Source organism: Mustela putorius, unplaced genomic scaffold (genome assembly GCF_011764305.1).
Source record: "Mustela putorius furo isolate JIRA1106 unplaced genomic scaffold, ASM1176430v1.1 tig00000151_pilon_pilon_pilon, whole genome shotgun sequence".
Taxonomy (NCBI): domain Eukaryota; kingdom Metazoa; phylum Chordata; class Mammalia; order Carnivora; family Mustelidae; genus Mustela; species Mustela putorius.
In genome coordinates, this window is record NW_025421296.1 from 7,931,673 (window position 1) to 7,951,660 (window position 19,988).

The 19,988-nt window shown below is 34.9% G+C and overlaps 1 non-coding gene across 1 annotated transcript; it reads left to right on the top strand.

The window, feature by feature from the left end:
- The first annotated feature begins 5,480 nt into the window (after positions 1-5,480).
- On the top strand, positions 5,481-5,586 carry LOC123390927. The gene has a single exon (XR_006605514.1). It is a non-coding gene; the product is annotated as a U6 spliceosomal RNA (small nuclear RNA).
- Positions 5,587-19,988: the final 14,402 nt, after the last annotated feature.

The window sequence follows — 19,988 nt, forward strand, 5'->3', positions numbered from 1 at the left end:
AGATCAGCAGGATATACTTTTTAGGAAGATATCATATCTGGAATGACCCTCCCTCTTCAAATAAGACTAGTTTCTGATTTAGAGAGAGCTTTGAAATCTATCCTCTGGTGCATTTGGTGGTTAAAAACAAAAGTTGAGACAAATTGATGTAGGAAAGAAGATGTTAGGGTTCGAGACTGATGGCCAAGAAAAAATTCTTGAGACATCTTTGGAGCAAAAAGATGATTTTTTATTAAAGCATGGGGACAGGACCTGCAGACAGAAAGAGCTGCAGCGGACCATTATATACTTTCAAGTTGGGAGGGGGTTAGGAATAGTGTAAGTCTCTAAGGAATTTTGGAAACAAGGTTTCTAGGACCTTGAGGGGGCTAGTTATTGTTGGGAAAAGTCACTTATTACCCTCTAATAGAACTTCAGTCTTGAGAACCTTCAGGTGTATATCCGAAGGCCATATACTTGGGGGATGATTGCCAACACATATCTTCGGAGTTGAGAGACAAAGGAAATTTCTAAAGGAATTTTTGTATGTTAAAGTAGACTTTAGTTACTTTATGTTACTTTAGTTACTTTAAGTTACTTTATGTTAAAGCATCCTGGGGCTGGGGGAAGGGGTGTGCGGGGGAAGGGTGAGGCTAGGATTGTCTTTTTCCCATAGCAAAGGATTACTACTGAGACAGTTGAGTCCCTAGAAGAGTGTCACTCTGCCTGTTTCAAGGTCTTGTAAATGGGCTGTATGTAGTAAGGAAATTTAATAATTTTTCTTCTGCCTTTGTTTCCCACATCACATATCATAAGACATGTCTAGGATAACTGCTTAGAAAAATAACTTATTAAGGGAGAAAACAGGCAAACATGTAATTGTCGGTTTTGTCTCCATGTAGGAGTACCTCAGAGAGAAGCTAGTTTGCTTAATTCAAATTAAGTGATCCCAGTGTGAGGCCATTTATGTAAAAAGACAGATACATGTGACAAAACATTTAAATCTGACACACATATAGATATATAAATGCCAAGGAAATAGAGATTATGAAAGAAATGTATCAAACCCTATAGCTTTGGAAAGGCACAGGCACTTGGTGTTGGGAAAGGAGGAGGACTACAGCGAAGCAATGGTTGGATTCGACTGAGAGGAGGTAGGGGTTTATATCTGAAAGCCAGAAATCAGCTTTTTTGACTCTAGGTATAAAACAAACAAACCAAAACACTTCAGATATCCTCAGCAAAGGAGTTAAGAAGCTTTCATTTTAGTAATCAAAATCATGCACAAAGTTGGAAAAAGCAGATTCAGTATTGCACTGTGAACCTTCCTTAGCTATTTTGTAAGAACGAGATTGCTTACATTGTAAAGTATGAATAGTCTAATAAGCTAATAGTTTTTGATGAAGAATAGCATTAGTAGAGTAGTGTTTGCAAAATAGTGAGGGATTTGTAACAAAGTTTGTCCTTCTAATCTGTAATAACATAAGAAAAACATAGGCAATGTAGTAGGTTTTTCATAAACTTATTTCCTTAAAAGGCAGTTCTTTATTCTCAGAATATTTTCTTTCTATTTGTGTTATAAAAGCTTTTTCTTTATAAAATGGATGGTGCTAGAAAATGGTAATCTATTTTTTCCCCTAATAGTCTTGCTTAATGAAATAGAACTTGGGAAAACTTTTATTAGTACTTTTATTAGCTGTCTGTGAACTAAGAATTGTTCTGGTGGATTTTATCATTATATAAAGTCTCTCTTCACCTATAGCAATGCTGTTAGCCTAACCATTCTGTATGCTTAGGATAGATATATTAGTTTAGTGTTAACCCACTATGACTTTTCCCATTCTTTTCCTTTCAACTTTCCTGTATTCTTAATTTTAAGTTGTGTCTCTAGTAACAGCATATATTTGGATTTTTTAAAAATCACTATGCTAGTACCTATCTTTCAATTAGACTATTAATTATATTTACACTTGATATCTTTTCTGAAATATTTGTGTTGAAATCTACATTATCCTACTCGGTTTCTAGTATTCTATCTCCTATTGATTCTTTTTTCCCTCTTCCATGCCGTCTTTTAGAAAAATGTCAACAATTTTTGTTCTAGTGTTCTCCTGTATTAGACGTTGGTCATCCTTTCCTTTTCTCCCCCCATTTAAGCTGTTACCATAGAGATCAGAACACTCATTCTCGACTTATTAAAGATTACTATAAATTAGTACTTTTTTAGTATCCTAGATAATGAAAGATCTGAATATTTTAAATCCATTTACCCTGTTGTGCTATTGTTTTCATGTAATTTATTTCACCTACATGACTTAGTTCAGCTTCTACCTTCTCCCCTCACCCCAAAGAGATCCTAGAACAAGAATTAGCTTTCAGAGTTTATTTGGAAATTGGTCCCAAAAGGAAAGTGATCAAGTGGGGAGGGAAGAAAAGTCAACAAAGTCTATCTTAATGATCAGGTCACTGTTGGGAGGCTTAAATATGTTCAGGGCTGTACTGGGTTGAGTGGATCAACCATTCATGCTGCTTCCACTGTTTATTACATTCTCAATGTCTATTAGTCTATTTTTCAGTACCAAAATGTGCATTTGACTTTGTTTTTTAAATTAATTCCAGTTTTCTGGTAAAATCCAGATAATGAGATGAAGAATTTTAAAGAGACCTGTAGCATTTTAAGCTGTTATGCTCCAGCCTATTTCTACCTCCAGCATTGGCACCATGTGTTTGTTCTGCGTCTGTTGTCCACTTTTCCTCTTTATTTTCATTTGTTTGGTTCTACCATTGTGTGAAGCTCTGGATTATGCTATCTTCCTCCAGAGAGCATTTGCTTTTCCTCTGATAAACAGAACAAACACTGATCTCCTTCAGCTATTCAAGTGTGTGTCTGAACCACTATAAACCCTTTGCTTTGCTTCCTAAGTTGTGGTTTTTCACCGGGCTTGACTGAATCCTGCACTATATTCCTTTTTAACAGGCCTTGAATTTTAGTTTTTCTTTCCTTTTCATCTGATTACTGAAAATTTTGTAAATTCTGCTCAAATTTCTGAACTGAAGGTTTCTAGTTTCCCACTTGATGCAGTTTAGAAATCAGAAAGTGCCAGAAAGGGAAGAGAAGCAGAGAAGCTAGGGCTCACTTTAAAACATTTCTTTTTTCATTGGAAGGTTGGGCCCTAAAAATCTTGTATAAAATGGTTTTCATACTCTTAAAATAGCTATTTGCTTCTTTGCATGTATTCAGTTTTGATGTATTTGTTTTTGATGGAATCACTGGTTTAAAGCAAGCTGTTCTCTCACAGCCAGAAGCCAGATTATTGTGTTAAGGTGAAAATTCTAATTTATTGTATGGTCTTAGTGAATAACACCAGCAGTAAATGTTGAGAGTCTCTGGGGATTTTTGTTTCCCTGTAATTAGTAATGCCCTTAGTATAGATGCCATATTTTTTTATGAAGGTGAAAATAACAAGGAGGAAAATGTGTATAAGCCTCAGCAGCTTAGGAGTGTAAAATCTACCCTTTTTTATCTTTCCCCGAATTACTAAAGTGTCCCAGGTGATGATCTCTTTTAATCAATTAACAATTTAATTATTTCAATTAAAGCTAAAGTTTTAAAATATATATTAATTTTTTTGTTCCTCTGTGCTCAGAGCTATTCTAAGCACTAAGAACTAAGAGCTAAAAATGGGGAAGGTTGAAGTGAGCAAAAAAATAGATATATGATAAATAGTCCCTATTACCAGTGAGTTTATAACCATTTGGATGGAAAAGACTAACAAGTATAAGAAATCAGTGAACAAATAAAATGTGAATTACATCACATTGATAATAAGTGTAAAGGAATAATAATATGAAAAAGATTCACAGGGACAATATCTAATGAGGTAATAGGGCCAATATTGTGATAAAGTTACTTGGTAATTTGCTACCAAAATTTCTACTAAGATTAGTTAGTCTCATATATTTTATGATATCCTCAGAGGAAAAGAGCTAATTTATGCAACATGTTTATTCTTATAATCCATCATAATCACCATTACAAGTCCCAGAATGAGAAACTATACATGCATGTCCACACAGAAAATATTCTAGTCAATGAAAAGACTCTAGGAACAAATTCTCTTTTTATGAGGTTACCATTCTCAGGCAAAGAACAGATTAGGAACATTTACTAATAGAATTGTTTTTATTTTTATGCAAATATGATGTGAAATTAGTTTGTTCATGACACTTTTCACAAGGAAACTGGACAATTTTGTGTGCTGGTATTCTGTTTTGTTGTTTTGGCTAAAGATATCAAAGGACTAAATTGTCTTAAGTCATTTTTAAGATTACACACTTTTATTTTCATTTTTACTTATGATTTTACTCCAAAGAAAACTAACAATAATAATACATCAATGTTATTTTTTTTAAATCACAATAAGAACATGAAATTTAAATAGTGGATGCTTTATAAAAAGTATCAGGTATTTTTATGATACAGTCATTATTTTTAACAGAAAAATCTGTTTATTCTGAAGCATAACTAGGTTGGATAGCATGATAAAAACATCAGTTATAAATGAATGCAGTGACACAGCATAATGCTAAGTGCTATAGTAAAAAAGTGAGATAGAGTTTATCTATATGTGAATATATATATATATGTATATATATATATACATATATTACAAAAATACCACAGTGCTTTAAGAACCATAATAAAATATATGAAGCACTGCTTTAAAGTCTAGTTAATACAAGTAACAACTATTATAAGACATAATGGGAAAAAAAAACTTTAATAATAGCTGAAGTACTAAAGACAAGCTTAACAAGTAATGGACACCATTTATAAGAAGAAAACTTTAAAATACTGAACAACACAAAAGAAGATTTTCATTTAAACAAGCAGAAAGTTCTGCCATATTCTTGAATAGAAAAAATCAACAACATAATGAAGTCAAAGCTCCCAATATTAATCTTATCAATTGGTTGGCCAAATTCACACAAAAATTCTAGGAAAAAAAACAAAATAAATACTGCCTTTGTAATTTATTAAACCACATTATGAAACTAACTATATGAAAACAGAGTGTTATGTGCTTATAACTAGAAAAAAAACAGAATAGAAAATGCACCTAAATCTATAAGGCATTCTTTTCATTTGATAAAGAGAGCACTTCAATTTAAGTTAAAAAAAAAATTAGTTACTAGGTAAATTAAACTGAGTCAATAGCAAGCCATTTTGGGAAAAAAAAAAAAAACACATAAATTTGAACTCCTGCCTCATATACAATAAATTCCAGATGGATCAAAGAATTATAAATGAAAAATTAATCATAAAGTATTGGTGGCAAAAAACTCAAGCACATAGAATTCTTTTATAATCTCAGAATGGTGAAAACCTCTTAACCATTGCAAATAACTCTAGAAGCCTTGAAGTAACATATTGGTAAATTCAGCTATATAAAATATAGTTTTTCTACCTGAAGAAAAAAAATAAACAAATCAAAAGGCAAGTCTCGCTTCGGCAGCACATATACTAAAATTGGAACGATACAGAGAAGATTAGCATGGCCCCTGCGCAAGGATGACATGCAAATTCGTGAGAGACTATGGACTCTGAAAAACAATCTGAGGGTTTGAAGTGGCAGGGGGGTGGGAGGTCGGAGTACCAGGTGGTGGGTATTATAGAGGGCACGGATTGCATGGAGCACTGGGTGTGGTGAAAAAATAATAATACTGTTATGCTGAAAATAAATAAATTTTTAAAAAAGGCAAGTGGCAAATGGGGAAAAATTGCAACTTATATCACGAATTATTCATTTTCCTAATGTGGAAACATTCATACCAATTAATAAGAAAATAATTGAAAACAGATGAAAATTTGCAAAGCACATGAAAAAGCAAATTACAGAAAATGATATACAAATATTTAACTCCTGAAAATATGAAAAGACACTTGATCTTATTTATAATAAGGAAAATATACAATTATAATTTTGTAAGATATAATTTTCACTTACACATTTTGGCAAATATTATAAAATTTGATAACATCGAGGTACTTTCATACTTCTTGCTAGAAGTATAAGTTGGTACAATAACATGCAAGGCAATTTAGCACTATTTAGAAAAAAGTTTCAAAAATAATGATTATCTTTTGCTCTTATCTGTATTCTGCTATTGGAAATTTATCCTATATATGTATCCACACATGTTTAAAATAATTTATGCTTAATTACTCACTGAATTACCTTTTGATATTGCAAAAATTTTGAAAGAAACTTGTTTTCTTCACTAAAGGAATGGTTAGGATTATTCTGTTACTTTATTTAACAAAGCATGTTATCAAAAAGAATTAGAACTTCAAATGTCTGAGATATATTTTTATATCTAGATCAAAGATGTCTGAGATATATTTTTAAGAGAACAAAGGAGATGAAAGTTGTTTTTTGGGAAAACTACTTGTTTGGGGCTGAATTGTGATCCCCCAAATTAGTATGTTGAAGTTCTAAACTCCAGTACCTCAGAATGTGTCTGTATTTGGAGATAGGGCCTTTAACAAGGCAAAGTAAAATTAAGTCATATTGAGGCCTTAATCCAATCTAGTTACTATCCTTATAAAACAGAATCTGGGTGTAGGCAAAACACACAGACCTAGGGACAACCATGTGATGACATAGTGAGAAGGCAGCCCTGCAAACCAAGGAAAGAGGGTTGAGAAGAAACCAAATCTGCCAACACTCTGATCTTAGACTTCTAAGTTCTAGAACTGTTGTTTACATTTCTATTGCTTAAGCCACTCTGTCTGTGGTGTTTTATTATGGCAACCTGAGCAGACTGATATACTACATTTGTGTAAAAATAATCTATATTTATATACATATGTATTTGCTTGTATATGTATAGAAAATATCTTGAAATATAGACAAGCTGGTTGCAGTGTTTTCCATGGGTAAAGTAACTGTGTTGTCAATGACAAGGTATCAGAAAAAGACTTTTAGAAAGAGGAATGCAACCAGAGGAAAAGTTTGAATAACAGCTCCTGTCCATTTAATTAACATGGAAATTCATTTAGCCATACAACACCTCGACTAGACATCCATAAAATAGGGTGTAATATGGTCACTGACTGACCTCCTAGTATCTAAAAATGAACATATAAATAGTGTTATATCATTTGAGAAGTTTTTATCCACTTTAGAATAAGTGACAACTGGAGGACAAAGAAATATATGAACAGTGAGTAACTAACCAAAGTATTAGTTCTATGTGTCATGGAAGACTGAAGTTCAGAAGAAGCTGAGGATGAAAACATGTGTTAGTTCCATCCTGAGAAAGGAAAATAAACTGTGAAATAATCTTATTGATTATGGGCAGATGGTATAAAGTTGGTAGAAGAGAGAAAGGAAATAGGAATCCCCTATTTTATTTCTGTTCTCCCTGTCAAAGAGAATGCTCTTAAACCTGGAAAGGGTGGAAAATATATTGGGTACAGGGAAATTGAAACTGAAAGATAAGTGAACAGAATGTAAGAGAGCATCCAGCTTCTCAAAATGAATCCACTTTTCTGTACCCAGATGAACTGTTCCAAGGTACCAAGAGAACTTGTCGCAGAGAGCCCTTGGCTACCATCAATAATCATTAAGGAGATAGTAGAGAAGAATAAATGTCATCCTGGTTTTAAAAAGTTTCATGCAGAAAAATGAAATTGGACCATTTCCTTACACCACACACGAAAATAGACTCAAAATGGATGAAGGACCTCAATGTGCAAAAGGAATCCATCAAAATCCTTGAGGAGAACACAGGCAGCAACCTCTTCGACCTCAGCCGCAGCAACATCTTCCTAGGAACAACGCCAAAGGCAAGGGAAGCAAGGGCAAAAATGAACTATTGGGATTTCATCAAGATCAAAAGCTTTTGCACAGCAAAGGAAACAGTTAACAAAATCAAAAGACAACTGACAGAAGGGGAGAAGATATTTGCAAACGACATATCAGATAAAGGACTAGTGTCCAGAATCTATAAAGAACTTAGCAAACTCAACACCCAAAGAACAAATAATCCAATCAAGAAATGGGCAGAGGACATGAACAGACATTTCTGCAAAGAAGACATCCAGATGGCCAACAGACACATGAAAAAGTGCTCCATATCACTCGGGATCAGGGAAATACAAATCAAAACCACAATGCGATATCACCTCACACCAGTCAGAATGGCTAAAATCAACAAGTCGGGAAATGACAGATGCTGGCGAGGATGCGGAGAAAGGGGGACCCTCCTACACTGTTGGTGGAAATGCAAGCTGGTGCAACCTCTCTGGAAAACAGCATGGAGGTTCCTCAAAATGTTGAAAATAGAACTTCCCTATGACCCAGCAATTGCACTATTGGGTATTTACCCTAAAGATACAAACGTAGTGATCCAAAGGGGCACGTGTACCCGAATGTTTATAGCAGCAATGTCCACAATAGCCAAACTATGGAAAGAACCTAGATGTCCATCAACAGATGAATGGATGAAGAAGATGTGGTATATATACACAATGGAATACTATGCAGCCATCAAAAGAAATGAAATCTTGCCATTTGCGACAACATGGATGGAACTAGAGCATATCATGCTTAGCGAAATAAGTCAAGCAGAGAAAGACAACTATCATATGATCTCCCTGATATGAGGAAGTGGTGATGCAACATGGAGGCTTAAGTGGGTAGGAGAAGAATCAATGAAACAAGATGGGATTGGGAGGGAGACAAACCATAAGTGACTCTTAATCTCACAAAACAAACTGAGGGTTGCTGGGGGGAGGGGGTTTGGGAGAAGGGGGTGGTATTATGGACATTGGGGAGGGTATGTGCTTTGGTGAGTGCTGTGAAGTGTGTAAACCTGGTGATTCACAGACCTGTACCCCTGGGGATAAAAATATATGTTTATAAAAAATAAAAAATTATATTAAAAAATAAAGTTTCAGAGGGTGCCTTCCACAAACCACAGAAGTGTCGTCTTTTTCCTCTTATTCTTTGTGTCTCAAACTTGTTATGTTGTTATAGAATGAAGGCCAGTCTCTGGAACAAGTGGTTAATTATTTCAGATATGAGCTTGTGGAAAGGAAATTTGTAATCTCTCAAAACCAGAGTAGGTACACACAAATAATAAATAAATCGTGGTGGACCAACTGTTTTTTTTTTCTTCTTACATGTTACTTTTCTCATATCTTTATTATAGCTCTTGAGATGTTGTGAAGTATTTGTTTACATACACATTTCCTTGAATATACTGTGAGTTCCTCAGGATGTGGATATGTTCTATTTCAGAATCTGAGCTTATAACATCCTATTAATTTTTTTTGGAGGGTTAAAAGCAATACCAGCTATAGGCAGAGTACATGTTTGTCAAAATTTCTAATCATGGATGTGTGATCAAAGTAGAGAAAATCTCTACAATTAATATTTGTAGCTTGTGGAATTGCATTATCCAAGGGGTTTTGGTGAGTGGGTATTAACTAGGGGGAGATCTCTCTTTCTTCACTATAAACTCTTATCTTCAGCCCAGCTTTGTTTGGAATCATAGAAGTCATAGATATGCTTGGAAAATTTATGAATCATGTAATACTTTATTGAGTACTGTACTGAGCTATGCTTGTGCCAAGGATAAAATAGTAAGTAGAGAGGAAGGGGAGGCTTAGTCCTTGCCATTGGGGCATTTGTAGTATGAAAGAAGGAACAGATAAATATACTTAAGTACAGTACAGGAATTGTCAGAGGAAACTCCAAGAGTTTTTTATAGGATAAGTCTATTTTTAAAAATATTTTATTTTAAAGAGAGCACATGAGTGGGGGGAAATGGCAGAGGGAGAAGGAGAAGCAGACTCCCTGCTGAGCAGGGGCCCATGTGGGGTTCAGTCCCAGGACCCCGAGATAATGACCCGAACCAAGGCAGCTGCTCAACCAACTGGCGGCCGAGATGCCCCAGGATAAGTTTAATATGGGAAATCTGGCTGAAGGTGGTGCCTACAAGACTTGTCTGGAAGCTGTACCTGCATAGTAAGGACTGATTTTACTTAACTCTATACTTACTTGAAGATATTTGGGGTGTGGAATATTCTGGAAGATTATGAGAATGTGGGTTGAGGATGAAGCTTCTAGATGGTGCTATGAGAAAAAGTACAGAAAACAAGGGGGTTACATAGTGTGGAATCTCACCTACTCCATACTCATCAGGCAGATGACCTAATTTAGTGGAAGTGAGGTTCTGCCTGAATCATGAAAGTAAGTAAGAGGAATCAGTGGAGAAAAAGGCAAATGTTATAGATAGAAAGAACAATACCTACCATGTTATGAAGGCAAGACCATGACATCTTAGAATATCTAGAAATGTAATATGATTAGAGAACATAGACTGAGATTGAGGGAATATAATATGATGAGCCATGAAGAATAGCCTTGTTTACAAAGGTCAAGTCTGAACTTATCCCTGGAATGATGGAAGCAAATGTAGGTTTTTAACACTAGAATGAAACATACTCAGTGTGTTTTTAGAAAGGTCCCTTGGACTGAAGAACAGATTGGAGATGCTACATCTGGAGGCAGGGAGCCCACTTAGAAAGCTGTTACAGGAACAGGACATATTGGCGGCTTTCCTGGGGAAGAAGAGGAGTGGAGGAATGGTAACATTGGTAGAAATGTAGGATCTATTGGCTGGGTTGCATGGGGTGAAAGGGAGGAGTCATATTAAATTGCAATGTTTCCAGCTTGGGCTCCTGTGACATTCATTGAGTTAAGACACAAAGATGAAATGTACACTTGAAATTTGAAGGGTAGATGAAGATTTGGCATGGTAGATGGTGAGAAACATATATATGCATAAAGACACTGATGTGCCAAGATATGGAAGTAACCTAAGTATCCACCAATATAGTTTAATGGATAAAAAAGATGTGATATATATGTATCCTATATTGGACTATTATTCAACCATAAAAAAAGAGTGAGATCTTGCCATTTGTGACAAGAATGGACCTAAAGTGTATCATGCTAAGTTAAATAAGACAGACAGAGAAAAACAAATACCATATGGTTTCACTCATATGTGGAATTTAAGAAAAAAACAAATGCACAAAGAAAAAAAAGGGACAAATGAAAAAACAAACTCTCAAATACAGAGAAAAAATTGGTGGTTGTCAGCGGGTGAAGTGGAGGAGGGAATGAGGGAAATAGATGAAGGGGATTAAGAGGACACTTATTTTGAGCACTGAGAAAAGTACAGAATTGTTGAATCATTGTATTGTACACCTGAAAAAAATATAACACTCGATGTTAATGATACTTGAGTAAAAAGAAAGATAATGATATGAGAATCAACAGTATACAGATCAATTTATTATTACTATTATTTTGTTTGTCCTTGCCTTTAAGATATGGTGCAAAACATACATATGCATAGCAATGTTTATGACCCCCTAACATCCTTCTTTGGATTCTAGATTAAAAACCTTTGTTGAGGGAATAAATAGAATCAGTAGAAGGTGTGTGTATGTTAAAATGGATGAAGTCTTATCATGGGGCCCTGAGGAAAAATATACAGAGAATAATAACTTACAGGATGACTAAGGAAGAGAAGTTAAGGAGTAAAAAGTAAAACCAGTAATGTGTGTTATGGAAACCAACTGAAAATATTTTAAGTATGAGAAACTTGCTAAGTGGTGTAAAAGATGGATTTGATAATACATCAAATGAACAAATGGGCATATCTATATTTTAAGCAGCTAGAGTGATACAACAAATCCAAGAAGAAGAAATTTAAGTATTATTAAATGCAAAATCTTATACTTGGATCCAAATAAACAGTTTGAAAAATGATAGAAAAGCAGCATTTTTATTTAACTGAAGTACATGGAAGATTTAAGACTTGTATATATCAACAGAACAATCTTTGCTCACAATAATGTATATAGAGTGAGAATAATAAGTAATAGTCCCATTCTTGGTACTAAGTAGCAGTAAATAGTTTAAAATTTTCCTTTGTAGACCACAGATAGGCTAGAAATATAAATATCTTAAAAACTATAAATGGATGCTATGAATAGAAAGGATGGCTTTGATTCATCAATTCAGTAAGAATTCCTAGTAACTACTTCTGGCTAGAAGTGGCCGCTCCTTAAATAGGTATGTTGGTCAACACTGTGGAAGGAGTTTAAGCAGAAGTTAGATGACCAATGTCTGCAATATTCAAGAGATTAATTAGGCCATATTTAGAGGGTTGGATGAATTTTAAGTTTTATTCTGGTTATACTATTTTAAGATTTGAAGATTTCTACCAAGCTTTTGTAGTATAAGCTTTAGTAAAAAAGAGAAAACTATGTGTTCTCCCAATCATTTTATTATAATGTACATCATATCCTTATAATACATTTTATTATTGTACCCTCTAGGTTTAGTCTTTCTTGGACTGTAGTGATTTTATAACCCTAATAAACTTTATATAAGAAGTTATATTATGAGTATTCAAGTGTTGAATTTTCTTTTAAAGATTAACCACTTGGATGTTATAAAATAAAAAGTAGTTGCTAAAGCAATTGTTAATTATGTTAAAAAAAAAAAAGAGCGAATATGTCTGCTTGTCCTCAGAACATACAAGTCACAGAGAGATGCTTATTAAAATAATATTTAAAAAATTTTTTCACTTCAGAATTATATGATACAAGTGACTATCATCAAACTCTTAGTACTTTGACTTGATCATTGCTTTGAAAATCTTAATGATATTGGAGATACAACAATTTTAATTAATAAATAGAAAAGAAAGTTTCTATAAAAGCTGAGGCAAACAATTTATTAAACAGTAATAACACCAAGAACTTTCCCCCTTGTTCTGACAATATTATAACACTGCTGAGAAAAGTGGTTTGAAAACGAAAATCAAGAAAACTTCTAATCACAAGGTAGAATTTGTACAAAATGATCTGTATTTAATGTGTAATGTTATTCATACATGGTTGAAGAAAGTATGCTCCAATCCTGACTCTTTTCCCTAGTTGCTAGAGAAAGGAAGGCTGTACCTGCTTTGGAGCTTGTCTCAGAATGTCTACCCACAAAATTTTATTCCAGCCAGAATTCTAGTGCCTTGTGATTTTGCCAAGAAATAAGGGAGAAAAGATTCCTAAGGTGGCTATTTCAGTGCAGCAAAGAGAAGGAAAGGCTGTATGTTTTCTATGGCCCTGTGTAATTCAGATCCAGGATGATTCATTCCTTATAAGTGAGAATACGCTTAAAAACTTAGCCCATTTTCTTCTCCTTCAGGCTTTAGTGTCCACATCAGCCAAACCAAGCAAAGAGTTCACTTTGAAAGAAATCTCACACAGACAGCAAAACTTGACCACAAAAGACTCGTTTGTGAAGAGATTATCATCAAGGCAGCTTGTGGTTATGATTTGGGACAAAACAGATTCATAGGAGTCATAGTTCTTTTAAACACATTTTTAAACTTGGACCATATAAAAATTGGTATCCTATTTCACACCAAAAAAACAAAAAGTGTATGAGACTATCTTCAAATAAACTCATTGATATGCAAGTAAGTAATTAGATATAAATATCATGAACTGTAATCAATATTATTATTTTAAAATGATGTTTTATGTATACAAAGGCATGTGCTATATTAAGCATGCAACCATGGTCTCTAATACCATTCCCACTGTAGATTGCCTCTACAGACCAAGGGGCAATCCCAAGGCTGGGCATAAACTTTTGATGCCAGAAAGTAAAGAACTGCTTAAAAAATGATAAAAACATATGAAACAGAGAAGCCAGATTGAAGGGGCTCCCACTGCCCAAATACAGGAAAATTTGAGCACCAAAATAATTAAGAACAGTGAAGAATGTTAAACCATTGGAAGAAAGAAGAATCTATCAGTTCATATCAGTAACAAAAAGATTATTGGTGAGTACACAGATGATAGATCAGGTAGATATATGATAGATAGATAAATAGATATAGGTAGGTAGGTAGATGGATGATAGATAGATGACAGATTGACAGGCTAATAATGATAGAAGGGTGAGTCAAAAACTAATGGTGGAAGGAGGGGTAAACTTTAAAAATCATGATTTTGTATCTCTCATAGTAAAAATTGGATCAAGCAAGAATTAGCAATGGATGATCAAAGTAAGAGGAAATTCATATGAAGAGCAGGATATTTACATAGTTATAAAGAATCTCCCCATAGACTGGTGATTGGTAATAATACGGTACAAAGATCAGACAAAATATTGGCATAATGCTCAAAAGCAACATCACCAGCGAGAGGCAGATGGACACTCAGTGCCACCAGATGTGATGACGCTGAGACAGGCACCACATCACTTAAGGGTCTTTCCAGTCATGACCATAAGAAAACATTGATGAAGTCAAAATGAAGAATGGTCTATTTAAAACTAAAGCAAGTTTATTCTTCAAAAATGTTAATGTTGAAGAAAACGAGAGACACAGAAAATATTCCAGATGAGAGGGAACTGAAGAAATACATTAACTGCATGCAGTAACTGATTTGAAAGTTGACTGCATAAAGAGGGAAAAACATCCCAGTAAGCAGATTGCTCGGTCAGCTGGCAAAACTGGAATTCACACAGTAGATTATACAAAAGTGTTCTAGCAAATTGATCATCCTACTGTGGTTAGGTAACAGAATCTCTATGTTCTTAGGAAATGTGCATTGAAGTCTTGAGGGGTAAGGTATATGCAGCTTAGGTTCGATTGATTCAGAAGATAAAACATTCATGATACAGCAAAAGGGGTAAGTTGTTAATAATATTTTGGGTACAAATTTAATTTGAATAAAAGATGTATATGTACGGGAGTTCTTTGTAATGTTGATATTTTTGCATTTTTGTACTATACTTTTTGCAAATTTTCTTTAAGTGTAAAACTATTTTTAAATAATCGTTTTTTTAAAATGCTTATGCTAGATCTTTTAGGATAAAGAGGTACAATATGCAATCATGTTGTCCTGTAATCCAAATCCTAATTGGGGTGGGAGATCTAACACATGTATGGAAAACTACTACTGAGGATGGTACATGAAAAAGTAATTTCCATAAAATACTTACTTTTCTTATTGCTTTTTGAATACATACTCCTTTTGACACTGTTAACTTTCAGAATAAAACAAATATAACTCTGATGCTATTTAAATTAGTGTCTTTCCATTAAATGATTTTATAGTTAATTTGCTTAACCCTGATGTTAAAAGTGCATTAAAAAAAAATCAAAGTCAGAGAAATGCCTCACTTCAATGGTAGTCTCAGGTATTCATAATGTAGTGTTCTATTTTTTAGAATGTACTTGAGAGCATAAGCATGGAAAATTTACAAACATTCCTCACCAAAGCCAAATGTGGAGAGTGGAGGATGGAAAACAATATTGATTAAGATGCAAGGACCAAAGTTTAACACTTACTCAGCAGCCATACTTTACTTTTGAAGAACTACATTTATTATGGTGGCAATCCACATAAAAGCAGCAAATAGTCCTACAGAACAATGCTGGAAAAAAGAAAAGATATGGAGCAAACTTCTCTGTAGTGAGTCTCTTACAACCTGGCTCTGTTTTTTTCTCTACTATTACTGGGGTCACCATTCAGGATAACTAGCACATTCCAGATCACCCACATGATGTGCCAGTCTTTGGGTACCTTGATGTTTTCATGACTAATGGTAAATGGTAATTCCACAGTTCAGTTCTACAATCACCCTCAAGCTACTTTCAACTCCTGTGCCCCTTCCTTCTTCCAAAACGTTGCTGGAGAAATATACACAACTCTGCTGGCTGGTTTCATTTTAATCTGTGCCTATGGAGCTTAGTGAGTCCTGAGTACTTCTCTGCATTTTAAACTATCACTCCCTAATCAATTGACTCTCCCAACTGCCCAATGCCTCTTTTTTTCTTTCTTTCTTTCTTTCTTTCTTTCTTTCTTTCTTTCTTTCTTTCTCTTTCTTTCTTTCTTTCCTCCTTCCTTCCTCCCTCCCTCTCTCCCTCTTTCTTTCTTTCTTTTCCACATATTTATTTGACACAGAGATAGAAAGCACATAAGCAGACGGAGAGGCAAAGGGAGAGGAAGAAGTAGGCTCCCCATTGAGCAGGTTGTTGCACGTGGGGCTTGATCCCAGGACCCTAAAATCATGACCTGAGACGAAGGCAGACACCCAACTGACTCAGCCACTTAGGTGCCCCCAAAAGCCTCTTTCTTGATACCTCCTCTCTCTCTGTAAGCTCATTATCTTTACTTCTATAATCATTATCTCCTTTTTTTAACTGAGAAAATATAGGTAATTAGAAGAGGTCTAAGTAACACCAAATTTGCCATTGTTTCTGCATTTGCCTTCCTTCTGATTTCAATGGGTTTACTGGTCCTGATCCTCTACTATACACAGGATGCCTAATCTACACTAGGACTTTGCTCCTGCCATTATCCCTCTCTCTCCTCCAGCAATAAGTTTATCCTCTCTACTGCCACCTAATCATCCTGACCCCACATCTGTCTTTAATCTCAATCTACCTCTGCATATGTCCTTTTCTATTTAATCACTTTCAGTCCCTGAATTCCATATTTATATTTGACAGCAAACATTTGACACCTTATTTGTATTTCTTATGGACATTTCATGCTGTCAAAATAGATATTTTGATCTTAACCCTCCCCATATTGCTTTCCCCTTGTTATTTTCTTTCCCACCAAATGATACCATCATTTCATATCGTTGCAAGGGATAAAAGTCTGAAAGGCTGGATTGTTTCTTTACTTCCCCCAATCCATCCAATCTGGCCACTTTTAACTAATTTCTATAGTTACCGCCATGGTCTAAACTACCATCATGTCTTGATGGATATACTTAAGGATGGGCACAATTATCATGACCAAAAACATTTTTGATGCCTATTTCATGCAATAAACTAACTTTTTGAATAAAATATATATAGCAGGGTAGAGAAAATTCACTCACTTTGTAGTAAGTGGTAGGGATCTTAAGTTGTAAATATAGTTTTTTACCTTAAGGACTTTCAAAGTAATCACCGAAATAATAATATCCACTAGTAGTTTCTACTATTCCCCATACATGATTGACTTGGTGCTTAAAGTTTGAATAAATTATCACATTTATTCTTTACAACACTATTTTAAAGTAGAGATTTTTTTTATTTAAAGGCAATGAATAAAGACTCAAAAAGAATAACTAATTCACTAAAGGATTCCATAGCTGGTAAATGCTGCAACAAGCCATGCTCACGTTTATTACCACAGCAAAGTAGCTCTTTCATCTCACACTTTCACTTTTTAACATACAAAGTTTCATTGCAACAGAAGAGACTAATAGAAATGCAGCATAACTTGTGGAGACTTTGAGAATAGAAAAAAAGCATAGTCTGAAGCTCAGAGCATCAGTATCTGGTTAGTGAGAAGACTATGAGGAGGAAGTGTTCGAGTTCAGCTTTGAAAGAAATAGTGTATGACAAAGAACTGGGCCCCAAAGTAGAATGTAAACGCACACTTGTGATGGTATGAGCAAGTCAGCAGCTCCTGCAGTAGCGAAGTTAGACCAGGAAAGATGATGAAGCAAAATCTTCTTGACCTTGAAGGACAAGTCCTAGAGTTTATACATTAGTCTACAAGAAATATATGAACCAGTTTTTCTATAGTGAACAGCCTTAAAATGTCAGGGCCTTGCAAAAGCAAAACCTTCACTTTCATGTTCACAAACCTGCTGGTCAACTGTTTCCCTGAAATTGATTAGGGTAGACTGAACCAGGCTTGACTTTAGGCTTCCAGTTCAGGATCAAGTGTGTTCCACCTGTGGTTACCTGGGGAATGCATTTCTCATGACGGATCACTGGCAAACAAGACCTCAGGGGTCACATGTGATGCCTCCTAGGCTCTGGCTGGGACCTGGCTGGCACACTCTCACTTCTGCCCCATTCCATTGCCGAAACAGGTCACATGGCTAAGCCCATAGTGGGAGACACTGCAGAATTCCAGGGCAAAGTGGGAAGAATGATGAAGAGGGGATACTAATTCTCAGGCCATGTACAGCATTTAAGGTATTTGAGAAGATCCTTAGAGAAAGCAATCATGACAGAAGATAGAGGTAGGGCTAGAAGAAGAGACTAGAATCTAAGAGATCAGACAGGAAATTACTGTAACAATTGTGAAGGAGGTGATCAGATCCTTGGCTACTACAACTTCAGCAGGAAAAAGAAAGAAATTAGAAGGGAAAAATACAGTACGGTAGCAAGGAAGACCTGGTGGGACTGGGTGACAGCCTAGACATTGGGAAAGAAGTAAATTCAGCATGACTCAAGGATCTGTTGGCAGAAAGTTTTAAAAAGGGAAATAAGGTGCTGAATTTGGAGGAAAGATGATGAATTTGTTTTCTTGCTTTGTAATGAGTTCTGGTGCTATCTTAGAACTAACCTCTCCCCCTCCATAAAAGGATTAATGTAGGAAATGGGAAAGGTTTCTCTACTTCTACCTCAGGGCAAAAACCTAGGCTGCCCTGACATGCTTTGCAGTAGGTCTATGGCAGGAAGTTTCTCTGTTTCTATCAACTTTACCTCTAGAGGTTGTGGACATGAAATGTGTGTGGTACGTGGTGGTAAATACTCCTATGTGTTCCTTGGGCTCTCTGCTTACACTTCCCCATCATGGGGCTCACTGCCTTTAGTGGCCAATATCCTGTTGCCTCTCAGCTATACCATGTCTTTATTCACTTTGTACCCCTGGTATCTCCAAAGGAGTCTGGTTTTTCAGGATTACATTTTCCAGCTTCTACCATAGACAAAGGCAGGGAGAAGAGAGGTTTAATGTGCGCTGAGTGAACTAGCTCATTTTCCACATTCAATACTAACTGTTAAAATTTATTGCTAAGAATGTAAAACTCTGAGTTGATTTTCACTGATTTATTTTTTAATCCTTTGACAGACAAATACAGCAAAATGGCTAGGCTTGCAAAAAACATTCTGAAAATTGAGTCAGATATTTAATATTTAAATTGGAAAAAGTGTCAGCTCTAGATCCAGCAGTATAAAGAATGAAAACAATTTTCAAAGACAGTGAAAGGAAAGCCTCTATGGCTACTGATCACCAGGACAAAGGAAGAAAGATGGTAAAGAGAAAGGCAAAGCAACAAGAAAGCTAGGTTTATTTTTAGTGTATCTTTTCTGCAGAAGGAAATGAGGACATTTTTTATAACAAAGGCCATTTTATAAGAGATTGGATGGTGTCCTTCCTAAAGTTACAGAATCACTTGAGAAAAATAAAGTGTTGGAAGTCACCAAAAAAGTGTAACACTAAGTGAAGATTTTTTTAAACAGAATGCAAAAAAAGTAAAGATACATATATTAAAGTTTCTTTGAAGAGTTCTCTGAGGAAAAACAATTTAAGTCACCATTACAGATAACATTAATGCTTATGTATGCTGATCCTAGAATATCATCTTAAAGCATTATCTTAAAAACTGAGTACAAGAATACAGATGTATGCATTTTTTAAATATATCAGGATATTTTCTTGAATGTGTTTAGTTTGTATGTTTAGGCTAGTCAAAAGTAAAACTGTTTACTGTGATTCACATTTATTTTTCTTAAATTAGTAATTAATTTTTAATATTCTCCGAAGTATTTTTACTAATGAATATTTTACAATTTCCCCCTTTATTCTGTATTGTATTTTTAGCTGGCAGAGAAGAAAAACAACTTGACATGTGGATCAAAAGCAGAAAATAACTAAGTGTCTCCTTCCTTATTTCTTGTATTTTCTCTATGACCCTGAGCCTATGCTCTAAATTATCCATCTTTATTCGAAATGTGTATAAAATACATTCATAGGAAACCTATGAATCACTAATTAAGTAGACATAGTTATGCTTTTTTAACCAAAAGAGGTGAATAATAAACCTGGCTGCTTTTACAATGAATGTGAAACTAAATAGATGGGATTTCCTGCCTAGGTAAAGGTTTGTGGG